Raw genomic sequence first — 13,061 nt, 5'->3', positions numbered from 1 at the left:
GGTGAACCTCAGGAGTGACTTCATTACTGAGCTAAAAGGGTTTCCAGGGGCCATACTCTCCAGGTTTCTGCAGACTCTGTCAGGCCAGTAAGTCTGATTTTTTTTTTTTTTTTTTTTTTGTGAGTTATAATTTTGTTCTACATTTTTCTCCAGCTCTGTCTGGGACCCTCTATTGTGATCCGTGTCAGAGCAGTCAGTGGTGGTAGCCGAGCACCATCTAGTTGTACTGGACTCGGTCTGGTGGAGGACATGGTAGTTGTGGTCCATTAGTCCTTTGGACTAGTCTTTCACTTATATCTTTAGTTTTCTTCAATCTCCCTTGCTCCTGAAGGAGTGAGACCAGTGGAGTATCTTAGACGGCCCCTCACAGGCTTTTAAGACCCCAAACGCTACTCACCGAAGTAGAATGTAGAACATTTTCTTTATAAACTATGTTATGCCAGTTGAGCTAGATGTTCCCCAAGACCATGGGCCCCACAGCCCTCAGTCCAGTAAATCAGTCCCTCAGGGAGTTTGGATGTTTTGGATGTCTATGGAGCTTCCATGACCTTGCCTTGGACAAGTTATGCTGGCTTCCCCAGTATTGTGTACTGTCTCACACTTCACCAAAGTCACCACTTATCTATTGACTATTTAGTGTTTTTCCGTCACCACCCCTCCCCTCCCTTGTAGCCAGCAAAGATTGTTTCTTTTTGTGTGTAAACCTTTTCATTAATTTTTATGGTAATTGTCTCATACAATATTTGCCCTTTTGTAATTGACTTATTTCACTCAGCCTAATGCCTTCCAGATTCATCCACGTTGTGAGATGCTTCAAAGATTCATCATTGTTCTTTACTGTTGAGTAGTACTCCATTGTGTGTACGTACCATAGTTTGTTTATCCATTCATCTGTTGATGGGCATCTAGGTTGTTTCCATCTTTTTGCTATTGTGAACAATGCTGCTATAAACACGGGAGTGCATATGTCTACTGGTGTGACATCTCTCATTTGTCTACAATATATTCCTAGGCGTCAGCTTGCTGAATCATATGGTATTTCTATTTCTAGCTTTCTAAGGAAGCGCCGTGTCATTTTCCAAAATGGTTGTACCATTTTGCATTCCCACCAGCAGTGCATAAGAGTTCCCATCTCTTTGAAGCCTCTCCAACATTTATTATTTTCTGCTTTTTTGATTCATGCCACTAATGCCAGGGTGAGATGATATCTCATTGTGGTTTTAATTTGCATTTCTCTAATGGCTAGTGATCATGAGCATTTCCTCATGTGTCTCTTAGCCACCTGAATGTCTTCTGCGGTGAAGTGTCTGTTCATATCGTTTGCAAGAAAATTTTTGAATTCTGATTTAATTTATTTAATGTTTGTAGGACTTCTATCTTTAATTTTTTTCAAAATCATTATTGGAGATAATTTTTCTAGGAATTTGTTCATTTTCTCTAATTTAAAAAAATTATTGGTATATATCTGTTCATGATATTCATTTATTATCTGATTGTATCTACAAATACAGTGGTAATGACTTCTATATTTTATTCCTCATGTTGCTTATTTGTGCCTTCTCTCTTTTTTCTACCTCCCATTTACCCTAGTTTGTCAGTTTTAATAGTGTTTATAAAGAACCAACTAATTAATCATTTCTTCTGTATATTTATTTCTAATTTTTATATTACTGTTTTTATATTTAATTTGTGCTCCTATCTGCTTTTATTGCTGCTGTTCTTTTTGTAACTTTTTAGATGGAGACTTAGCTTGTTAATGATCAGCACTAATTTTCTAATATTCAGGTTTAAGGTTGTGTGTTGTCCTCTGAGGATCGGTTTACGTACAGATGTAACTTTGATGACTAAGGTGTGCCTGGCCCAAGCCTTGGTCTTTTAAATCGCCTCATATGCATAGGAAAGCTGAACAGTGAAAATGGAAGATAGAAGAAAAATTAATGCATTTGAATTGTGGTGTTGGAGAATACTATTGAATATACCATGAACTGCTAAAAGAACAAACAAATCTATCTTAAATACAGCCAGAATGCTCCTCAGAAGTGAGGATAGCCAGACTTTGGCTTCCTTATTTTGAACAAGTCATCAAGAAAGACCAGTCACTAGAAAAGGATTTCGTGGTTGGTAATGTAGAGGATCTGTGAAAACAAGAAAAATCCTCAATGCGATGGACTGACACAATAGCCACAGCAATGGACTGAAACATACCAACCATCAGGAAGATGGCACAGGACGGGGCAACGTTTCCTTCTGTTATACATAAGGTCAACATGAGTTGGAGCCGACCCCACAGCAACTGACAATAACAAATGCAGCATATGCAGCGTTTTCCTTTTTATTCAGTTCGGAATATTTTCTTATTTCCATTTTCATCTCTGCTTCAGATACAAGGTTTAACAAAGGTACTTCTAAAATTCCAAATACATGGGATGCCCTTCTTATTTTTTGTAAATGAATTCTAGATGTTACTTGATTCTCTTGAGATGTTATTTGTGGGTACCTCTCCAGCCCTAGGATGGAAATGTTTTCCCTTGTGGTGGGCTCTGGGAAGTCCTAGATTAGAGGGACTCTTTAAGGTCTTATGCTCTGGAAATGTCCTCTGGCAGCTTCTGCTCCCAACTGCCAAAACCACATGTCCAGACTTGCCTGTGCAGAGATAATCCTGCGAGTAGGAAGGAGGGGTGAAAGCCTTGTGTAAATTAAACAAATCTTGAAGTGCATTGGTGGGGAATTGAACCCAGTTTTCCCACATGGGAGGCAAGAATTCTACCACTGAACCACCAGTGCTTCTCCCTTTTCTTGTAGCACGAAGGTAGCAAGAAAGAAGCACTAGAACCACTGAAGAAGTTCCAAAGCAGACTTCAGATGGTGTAGTATTTGGAAGATGGTGCTAGCAAACTGACAGACACTCAAAGCTAAGGCTTGAAAGGAGACTTACATCAGGCAACAGTATAAAGTGATGGCATTCAAATGAAAATATCAAAATATCCAAGTCAGATGTTTTGTCAGCTTAAACTACAACTCTGAAAAAGGTTCTTTTCAACTACATTTACAGACCCCCATAGAAAAACATCAATAATTCCTTCAGGTCCCTAGTTTATGTCCCTAAATCTTCAATTGTCAACCGCAAACTGTTACTTTAGTTGGTCTGAGAAACCAAACCCGATACCGTCAAGTTGATTTCGAAGAACTGAGCCTAGAGTTTCCGAGGAGCACCTGGTGAATTCAAACTGCCAACCTTTTGGTCAGCAACTGTAGCTCTTAACCACTACACCACCAGGATTTCCACTTGTTAGGTTAGGTAGGTAAAATTCTAATCTAGAGGAAAAAAAAAAAAGAATTAGAAGAATAAGAAAAGGGCTAGAATCAAAACAGAGATAATGAAGAAACAAATTTTGGTCCACAAAGTTAGTCCTTTGTAACTGTTTTTGTGCAAGAATAATGATCAATGCTGTAATCATTACAATAATAGTATGTGTCTGCTTTTTAAGGTGTTTGAGCATTTGAATGGAAAAGTCACTACTATAAAAAAATTAATTAACACTAATTTTGCAATCAATGGTTAATTGGGAGAAATCAATTTCCTAAATGAATACATATTGATATATTAGTTATATAAGGAGTAGTCTACTTTAAATAAATATTTATGGGTGAAATATTAACATATTTGTCCTTTGATAAAAGTGAAATACAGAGACACTTCTTTCCTCCATTTCCATGGGGAAATTAAACTGAAGAAAGGAGCCTGGAGAATTCTCCCACATGTTGGGATGAGGAGTCATTATGACTTTTTGAAAAATGGGAGCAGCCGAGAGCATGCTTTTCTTGCTGCGAAGCCAAGTTAGGTCAAAGCCGAGTCATAAACTTGAGGTCATCAAGGAAATCAACTGTCATGTTGACCCTGCAGAGCTTTAGCTCTATCTGTCCTATGCCCAACACACAAGACACACACCAGCTCTGGCCAACACCCCTTTAATTACCACCAACATCAGCCGGATCTACATTTATTTCCACGTCTCTTTTCCTAAACTACAACCTGCAGTTCCAACTCACAACTCCTAATTTACAAGTCAATGTCTTATATGCACCTCAGAGTCACAGATGCTAAAACTCAATGCTCCAGTGAGTTCCCTATCACACACCACTCTCTACCTCATAAGACCTAAGCACAGCGTCTCCCAAAGAGTTGTGCACTGTCCTGAGTGTTTCAATCCTTTGGTAAAATAATACCCTAAACCCATTCCTATCCCTGCCTAGTACACTGAGTCTTACTACCCCTGATCTTGTTACCTAAACTGGATCTTGCTATCCTCTTTGGAGAAACTTTTATTCTTTTTGGGATAAACACTCTCACAACACAACAATTTATTTCCAGTTGAATTAATAAATATTTCTTAAATGTCCTGGATACTCCATAAACTAAATTTCACTTTATTACTGCACTCTTCCATCCATTAATTCTTACCTTCATTAATACAACCAGATAAAAAGCTGGCCTTCCTACAGCCAGTCTAGTCTACTCAATTCATTTCCATTCTTCATCATGAGTGATCCTTTCACAGCCTAAATCTGGACATACTTGCATCCTAAATCCACTTAGTGTTCTCATATTTGTTTAATAAAATAAAATGTCTTAATACCTTCTGATCTGTACCCTGCTTCCCTTCATGCTCATCATACTAATATCTCCTGCAAATTCTTAAATCCAGCAACAGTGAAGTATTTGACATGTCAGGAACTCTCTCACTTCCAGACACTTCCTTCCCTCTGTAGGGAATGGTCTCTCACCACTCCCTCTTCCTTCTTCTGATACATTCTCACCCATCAGGTCTCAATTCAGAGGTCATTTCCTTTGGAAAGATTTTCCTGATTCTCTCAGTAGAGTTAAATGCTTGGTGATGTGTCCATTTATACTGTGGCATTAATCATGCTCTAACGTAATCATGCTTTACTTGTCTTCATCTTCCAAAATATTGATAATTCCCAGGAAGCCAAAGGTGTGTATGCACATAATATATTCTCAGGAGCTAGCAAATTCTCTAGCATAGTTAAATCAATATTTGTTAATTATTATGGATTTAATTCTGTCCCCCAAAAATGTGAGTCAACTTGGTTAGGCCATGATTCCCAATATTGTGTGGTTGTCCTCCATTTTGTGATCTGATGTAATTATCCTATGTGTAGTAAATCCTAACCTCTATGATGTTAATAATTGGGGCCCTGCTGGTGCAGTGGTTAAGAGCTACAACTGCTAACCAAAAGGTTGGCAGTTCAATTCCACCAGCCATTCCTTGGAAACCCCATGGGTCTGTTCTATTCTGTCCTATAGGGTTGCTATGAGTCAGAATCAACTCCACAGGAACAGGCATGATGTTAATGAGACAGGACTAGAGGCAGTTATGTTAATGAGGCAGGGTATAATCTACAGGAAGAGGCTGTATCCTAAGTCAATCTCTTTTGATATATAAAAGAGAGAAGCAGGAGGTGGGGAGGGGGGGTGCCTCATACCACCAGAAAAGAAGAGTTGGGAGTGGAGCAAGCCTTCCCCTAGATCTGGCTCCCTAAGTTCAGACTTCTAGCCTCCTACACTGTGAAAGAATAAATTTCTGTTTGTTAAAGCCATCCACTTGTGGTATTTCTATTATATCAGCACTAGATAACTAAGAAATTTATGAATGAAAGAATCTTTCTCTCCCCTGTCTCTGTCTCTGTGTCTCTCTCTCTCTCTTACTCTCTCTCTGTCTCTCTCTCTCTCTCTCACACACACACACACACACACACACACACACACACACACACAGTCTACAAAGTAGAGAAATTCCAGCAGAACAATTGGGAACAACACGAACAAGAATAAAATTTTGCTTGTGTGTAAGGTAGAAGAATCCTAAGTGAATCTTCAGATTTGGGAATAAGAGGTGGATTTATGGGATATGTATGGAAAGGAGAGGAGAAAAGTAGAAATGAAATTCTGACCTTGCTGCCTTGAAGTATCTTTTCATAATTAATGTATTTTTTATCCTCAATTCACAATCTGTTGAAACCAGGGTGTCCTGGATTGAATTGTGTCCCCCCAAAATATCTGTCAACTTGGCTGGGTCATGATTCCCAGTATTGTATGATTGTGTACAATTTTGTAAATCTGGTGTGATTTCCTTACGTGCTGTAAACTCTTATCACTATGATGAGGTTATACTGATGAGGTTTACGAGATTAGATAGTGTCTTAATCCTATCTATTTTGAGATATAAAAGAGAGAAGCGAGCAGAGATGCATGGGAGCCTCATACCAACAAGAAAGCAGTGCCGGGAGCAGTGTGTCCTTTGGACCTGAGGTTCCAGTGCAGAAAAGCTCCCAGAACAATGGAAGATTGATGACATGAACCTTCCTCCAGAGCTGATGGAGAAAGCCTTCCCCTGGAGCTGATGCCCTGAATTTGGACTTGTAGCCTACTGGACTGTGAGAGAATAAACTTCTCTTTGTTCAAGCCATCCACTTGTGGTATATCTGTTATGGCAGCACTAAATGACTAAGACACAGGGCTTCAAACTGGTTCAAACCAGTTCAGTCATGACTGACAAAGTGAAACCAGAAGAGAACAGGATTTTTAAAATTTGGGTGACCCATAACCATAAGAAGAATGGGAAAAATTACAGGTCAAAGCCCTAGAATGGGAGACTCGAAAGCAGCGTAATGAGCCCGTTCAGAAGCCTGAAGCATGAGGTTGGATTATTGCTAGGACTGAGGAGAGCAACACACGTTCAAAGCAGCTTGATTGGCTGCCAGTTTCCGACTCTGCACAGAATCCCTCAGGCAAGAGATTTGTTTGCTATGCACCACGACAGTCACCCTTGCTTTCTAAGAGGGAGATTAAGTTTCTAGCAGGGCTTCAGCCAGCAATTTTTCCCATTCCGGTTATAATTTTGGGTCACTCAAATTTAGAAAATTCGAGTCTGTTCATGTGTCACCTCCTTGGCCATGACGGAACCAGGAAGACATGGTTTGAAGTTCTAGTTGAAACCTTGGGGGTTCATATATTAAACATAAAAGTCACTGGAGGTTTCTGGGTCAAATTCAATGAACAGAGGAACCTACTTGGAAGTTACATCATTTTGTATTGAATTTATTTTCTTAAGGCAGAGCTTAGCTCTTTCTGGAAGATTCAAGAGCCCTATGATTCAATCAGTTGGAATAGACCCCAAGAGGGATGTGTTACATTGTCAGGGCTTTGAATTTAGAGACAGATCTGTGGAGAAGAAATTTTGGCACTCTTAGATTAAGAACATCCACTGGACACTGCTACCTCCTCAAGTCTACAGAATGAATCCATACTGCATGTCCTTCTCTGACTGACAGTCAGCTAATTTTTTCCTTCATAGTTTATGAATCACCTCCTCCCAACATTGTGTTAAGGTCCAGGGATCGAAGCTCTGGACCTGGAATTCAGAAAGAAAGTTCAAATTTCTGAAGGACAAGAACCAGAAAATAGGTAAAGGGTCCAGTTTAGATAGGCCAACATTCATCCGAAGAACTCTTTTCTCTTTCTTTTAAAATTTTATGCCAATTGACATAAATGTACCCCAAAACTATGGTCCCCAGGCCCCAGGCCCAGCTACTCTGTCCCTCAAAGTGTTTGGATGTGTCTAGGAAACTTCTTTGTTTCTACTTTGATCCAGTCGTGCTGACTTTCTCTGTACTATGTGTTGTCCTTCCCTTCACCGAAGTTGACCTTTGTCTACTATCTAGTTAGTGATTTCCCCTCGCCCTCCCTCCCACCCTCATAACCATCAAATAATGCTTTTTACTGTGTTTAAACCTTTTCTTGATTTCCTATAATAATGGTCACATACAATATTTGTCCTTTTGCGATTGACTTATTTCACTCTGCATAATGCCCTCCCGATACATCCAATTTGTGAGATGTTTCCCAGGTTCATAATTGTACTTTATTGTTGCATAGTATTCCATTGTGCGTATGTACCATAATTTGTTTATCCATTCATCTGTTGGTGGGCATTTAGGTAGTTTCCATCTTTTTGCTATTGTGAATAATGCTGCAATGAACATGGGTGTGCATATGTTTATTTTTTTCTCTCAGGTATATTCCTAGGAGTGGGATTCTGGATCATATGGTATTTCTATTTCTAGCTTTTTAAGAAAGCACCGTATCATTTCTAAAGTGGTTGTACCATTCCTACCTTCAGTGCATAAGAGTTCCAATCTCTGCACAACCTATCCAACATTTGTTATTTTGTATTTTTTGGATTAGTGCCAGATCTGTTGGGGTGAGATGGAATCTCATTGTAGGTTTGATTTGCATTTCTCTAATGGCTAATGATGGTGAGCATTTCCTCATGTGTCTGTTAGCTGCCTGCATGTCTTCTTTGGTGAAGTGTCTGTTCATATCCTTTGCCCATTTTTTAATTGGATTATTTGTCTTTTTGTTGTTGAGGTGTTGCAGTGTCTTGTAGATTTTAGAGATTAGTCCCTTATCAGATATGTTGTAGCCACTTTTTCTTCCCTCCAGTCTGTAGGTTCTCTTTTTACTCTTTTGGTGAAGTCTTTTGATGAGCATAAGTGTTTGATTTTTAGAACTCCTAGTGGAAAACCTGGTGGCGTAGTGGTTAAGAGCTATGGCTGCTAGCCAAAAGGTCGCAGTTCAAATCCACCAGGCATCACTTGGAAACCCTATGTGGCTGTTCTACTCTGCCCTATAGGGTTGCTATGAGTTGGAATCAAGTTGATGGCAACAGGTTTGGTTTTTGGTTTTAGTTATGTAGTTTATCTTCTGATGTTTGTGCATTGTTAGTTCTGGTTTATATACTATTTATGCCATATATTAGGGCCCCTAGCATTCTCCCTATTCTTTTCTTCCATGACCTTTATTGTTTTAGATTTTATATTTAAATCTTTGATCCATTTTTAGTTAGGTTTTGTGCATGGTGTGAAGTATGGGTTCTGTTTCATTTTTTTACAGATGGACATCCAGTTATGCCACCACTATTTGTAAAAGAGACAATCTTTTCCCCATTTAATGGACTTTGGGCCTTTGTCAAATATCAGCTGCTCATGGGTGGATGAATTTACATTTGAGTTCTTAATTTTGTTCTGTTGGTCTATGTGTCTATTGTTTTACCAATACCAGGCTGTTGTGACTACTTTGGCAGTATAATAGGTTCTAAAATCAGGTAGTGTGAGGCCTCCTACTTTGTTCTTTTTCAGGAATGCTTTACTTCTCTAGGGCCTCTTCTCTTTCCATATAAAGTTGGTGATTTGTTTCTCCATCTCGTTAAAAAATGCCGTTGGAATTTGGATCTGGATTGCATTGTATCTGTAGATCGCTTTGGGTACAATTGACATTTTCACAATGTTGAGTCTTCCTAACCATGAGCATGGTATGTTTTTCCACTTATGTAAGTCTCTTTTGGTTTCTTGCAGTAGTGTTTTGTAGTTTTCTTTGTATAAATCTTTTATGTCTCTGGTTGGATTTATTCCTAAATATTTTATCTGCTTGGGGGCTTTGTAAATGGTATTGATTTGGAGATTTCCTTTTTGAAATCCTCTTTGTTAGTGTAGAGTAATCCAACTGATTTTTATGTTTATCTTGTATCTTGATACTTTGCTGAAGTCTTCTATTAGTTCCAGTAGTTTTCTTGTGGATTCTTTGTGGTTTTCTGTGTATAAGATCATATCATGTGCCAATAGGGATAGTTTTACTTCTTCCTTTCCAATTTGGATGCCCTTTATTTCTTCTTCTTGCCTTATTGCTCTGGCTAAGACCGCCAGCACAAGGTCGAATAAAAGTGGTAATAAAGGGCATCCTGGTCTGATTCCTGTTTTTAAGAGGAATGCTTTCAGGCTCTCTCTGTTTAGAATGATGTTGGATGTTGGCTTTGTATAAATGCCCTTTATTATATCAAGGAATTTCTCTTCTATTCTTATTTTGCTGAGAGTTTTTATTAAGAATGAATGTTGGACTTTGTCAAATGCCTTTTATGCATAGATGAATAAGATCATGTGGTTATTACCTTCTGTTTTACTTATGTGATGAATTAGGTTGATTGATTTTTCTAATGTTGACGTATCCCTACATAACTGGTATGAATACCACTTGGTCATGATAAATTATTTTTTTGACACCTTGTTGAATTCTATTTGCTAGAATTTTGTTGAGGATTTTGTCATCTATGTTCATAAGGGATATTGGTCTATAACTTTTTTTGTAGTGTCTTTGCATGCTTCGGTATCAAGGAACTACCTCAGATAGTGCCATTATCTTATCTTCCTCCAGAAGGTTTTCCTGGTTTTTTATTTTGGTCACTAGCTGAAGCCATCTTGACCTGCTTCTTTATGTGATTTGATATGGACTGTTGTCTCCAAGGCATCAATAAGTTATTATACTTATTTATTGTATGTTTCTTTACTGTGTCCTAGCTTTTTGTTTTGTTTTGTTTTATTATGCCCAGGTAGGGTGAGTGTGTGAGCTACTTTGGTTATTAGAGTCTTCAAAGCTCTCCTGTCCTGTCTCCAGGTGATGAGAGAAGCTACTAGGCGTGTGAGACCAGGAGTCTATCCACTTTTCTTTTGCAAGTGTGGCACAGGTGTGCAGGGGTCTCAGGCCTGTCGCTGGCCCTCAATGAAAGTCCGGGAAGAGGACACTTTTAAGGGACAGAGCCAAAGAAAAGGGGCACAGGCAGCCCAACCCCATGATCTGAGATTATGGGCCTGGAACCCTAAAGTCTGCAAACCAAGGGTCATGAGTTAAACTGATCTCCTGCCTTTATCCGGAAAGTCATGTGCTCAATTCAGAGATCACCAAAGGGAAGAGTTGTGTAGACCAACGCCCACACTTTACCAACAAGAAAACACAAACTTGTCACTAACTAGATGTGGAGTCAGAGGGAAAGATTGGTGTCAAGAAGAACTCTAAGTTTATGCATTGATTATTGTAGGATGGAGTTGCCATCAACTAATATGGGAAATCTGCAGTTTCAGAAGACATTAGGGGAAACATCCAGAGTTCATTTCAGGACTCTGAGGCCTTGTTTGAAAGAGATTTCCATCTAGGTACCTCTGTTTCTGCATACAAGTCCTTAAAAACAAAAAGATCCAGGAAGGGGTGAGTGCTAGGCCTCTTCTCACTCAGGCACATCCACAGCAAAGACCCAAAAAACTGAGTCAAACAGAGACAAAAGTCAATCTGGAAACCCTAAGCATCAAATGAAGAGATGAAGAATTCAGCCAAGCACAGAATGGAATAAGAAACTGACAGAGAACAGAGAGTGAGGAGAGATACGTGCAGAGGTCCCCTATCAGCTAATGCAGCATGGATTCACCATCTTGGGCTCCTGCCAGAGATTGGTGAACAAGGAATATGGGAAAGCAGCTTCATGGAGCTCCCAACAGGAGACAGAACAACTGGTAACCAGAGATATATACTTTCCCATCCTCCACCTTTCTTACCCCCAGCCAGCCTCCTCTGCTTCCTGCAGCCACAGTCTCTTGACTGGGAGGCTCTGGCTTCAGCCCTTTGCAATTTGAATTTCACCCACCCATGCTGGCTGGCTCTTTGAGTGCCATTTCTTTGCTGCTGGTGTTGCTTTTTTCTGCTTCTTCTGGTTTCTTCCATACTGCTCACAACCTCTCCCTCCTTTCTCTCAAATACCTGGCTCTATGTGCCATCTTTGCTTCTTCCGGAAAGGCTGTGAAATGCCACTCAACTGCGGAACTGCTTCCTGGCCCACCCCACCATGCTGGTGGGATCCCTGGAGCTTTTTTGTTTATTTGTTTTAATTTGCTCTGTTTTGGTTTATTTCTTTTTCTTTTCTCAGCTTGGGAGCTCCTTCTAGCAGGGCTGCACTGTGGGATCCCTGGGGAGGTTTTCTTTTCTTTTTGTTTGTTTTGATTTTTTAATCTTTTTTTTGTAAGTTTGTTTTCTTTTCTCTCTTTTTCCTTTTTTTGTCTTTCTTCTTTTCTCATTTTCTTGTCTCTCTATACTTACCTTCTCTTCCTGTCTGCTGAATACCTGATGCTGTCTGACACCTTTACCCCTTCTAGTCAGGCTGTACTTTGCAGCTTGGGAGCCACTTCTCCAGTCTTCGCACCCACACTGGTGGGATCCCTGGAGGCTTTTCTTTCTAATTTTTTTTTACTTATATTTCTTTTAGCCATTTTCTTTTTTCTCTAATTTTTATTTACTTATATTTCTTTTAGCCATTTTCTTTTTTTCTTCATTGCTCAGTCTCTCATCTCTGCATTCTAATGGCAAGCTACTTTAGCACTCTTTTTTATTTGTTTGTTTTTTGGCTCCTGTTTCTCTCTCCTCTCTCTCCTGTTTCCCATACCCATCTTAGCTTCACACATCACAATCTCCCCCTCCTTCCTGCCTACCTGCACCATGCACTAAACCTCACACCCCCAAGCAGCACAGGCACGGCCTACCAGAACCTGCCCTTCACTGATTCCCAGACTGCTGTATCAGCCCTAGTACATGCCACAATCTATCCCAGCAACTCCCGTTCAGCTGGGCCTGCCCTGCTGCACCATATCTGAGTGACTGACCCTGACCATTGGACAAGGAGGTGAAAAGTATCAAGCCCACAGATGGGCAAACAACAAAGAATACACAGCCTGCCTACTCAGACGTAACCAAATAAAACAAACAAGCAGGACAAATTAAACAAATGTACAATCAATAAATGAGGAAAATAACTACTGAATGTCCCAAAGACAGCAAACAATATCAAAACATAAAAAAAGGGACCGGATGGCTCCAGTAGGCATCCAAAATAAAACACCAGATGACTTTCCAGTAGAAGAAAAGGCACTAGAACTACCTAATAGGGAATTCAAATCTCTAATATTCAGAGCTATCCAAGAATTGAAGCAAAAAGTGGAAAAATTAAGTAAAAACACAGACAAATTCATAGAAAATACAGACAAAATTTGAAGAATTCAGGAAAATAATGCAGGAACAAAATGCCAAAATATATTCACAACTAGAAATCATACAAAAGCAACAATTAGAAATCCAAAAGATAAACAACAAGATTTCAGAAATGGAC

This window comes from Trichechus manatus, unplaced genomic scaffold (genome assembly GCF_000243295.1).
Source record: "Trichechus manatus latirostris isolate Lorelei unplaced genomic scaffold, TriManLat1.0 scaffold00400, whole genome shotgun sequence".
NCBI classification, from domain to species: Eukaryota; Metazoa; Chordata; class Mammalia; order Sirenia; family Trichechidae; genus Trichechus; species Trichechus manatus.
The sequence above is the reverse complement of the archived record's forward strand: the minus strand, read 5'-3'. Positions refer to the sequence as shown.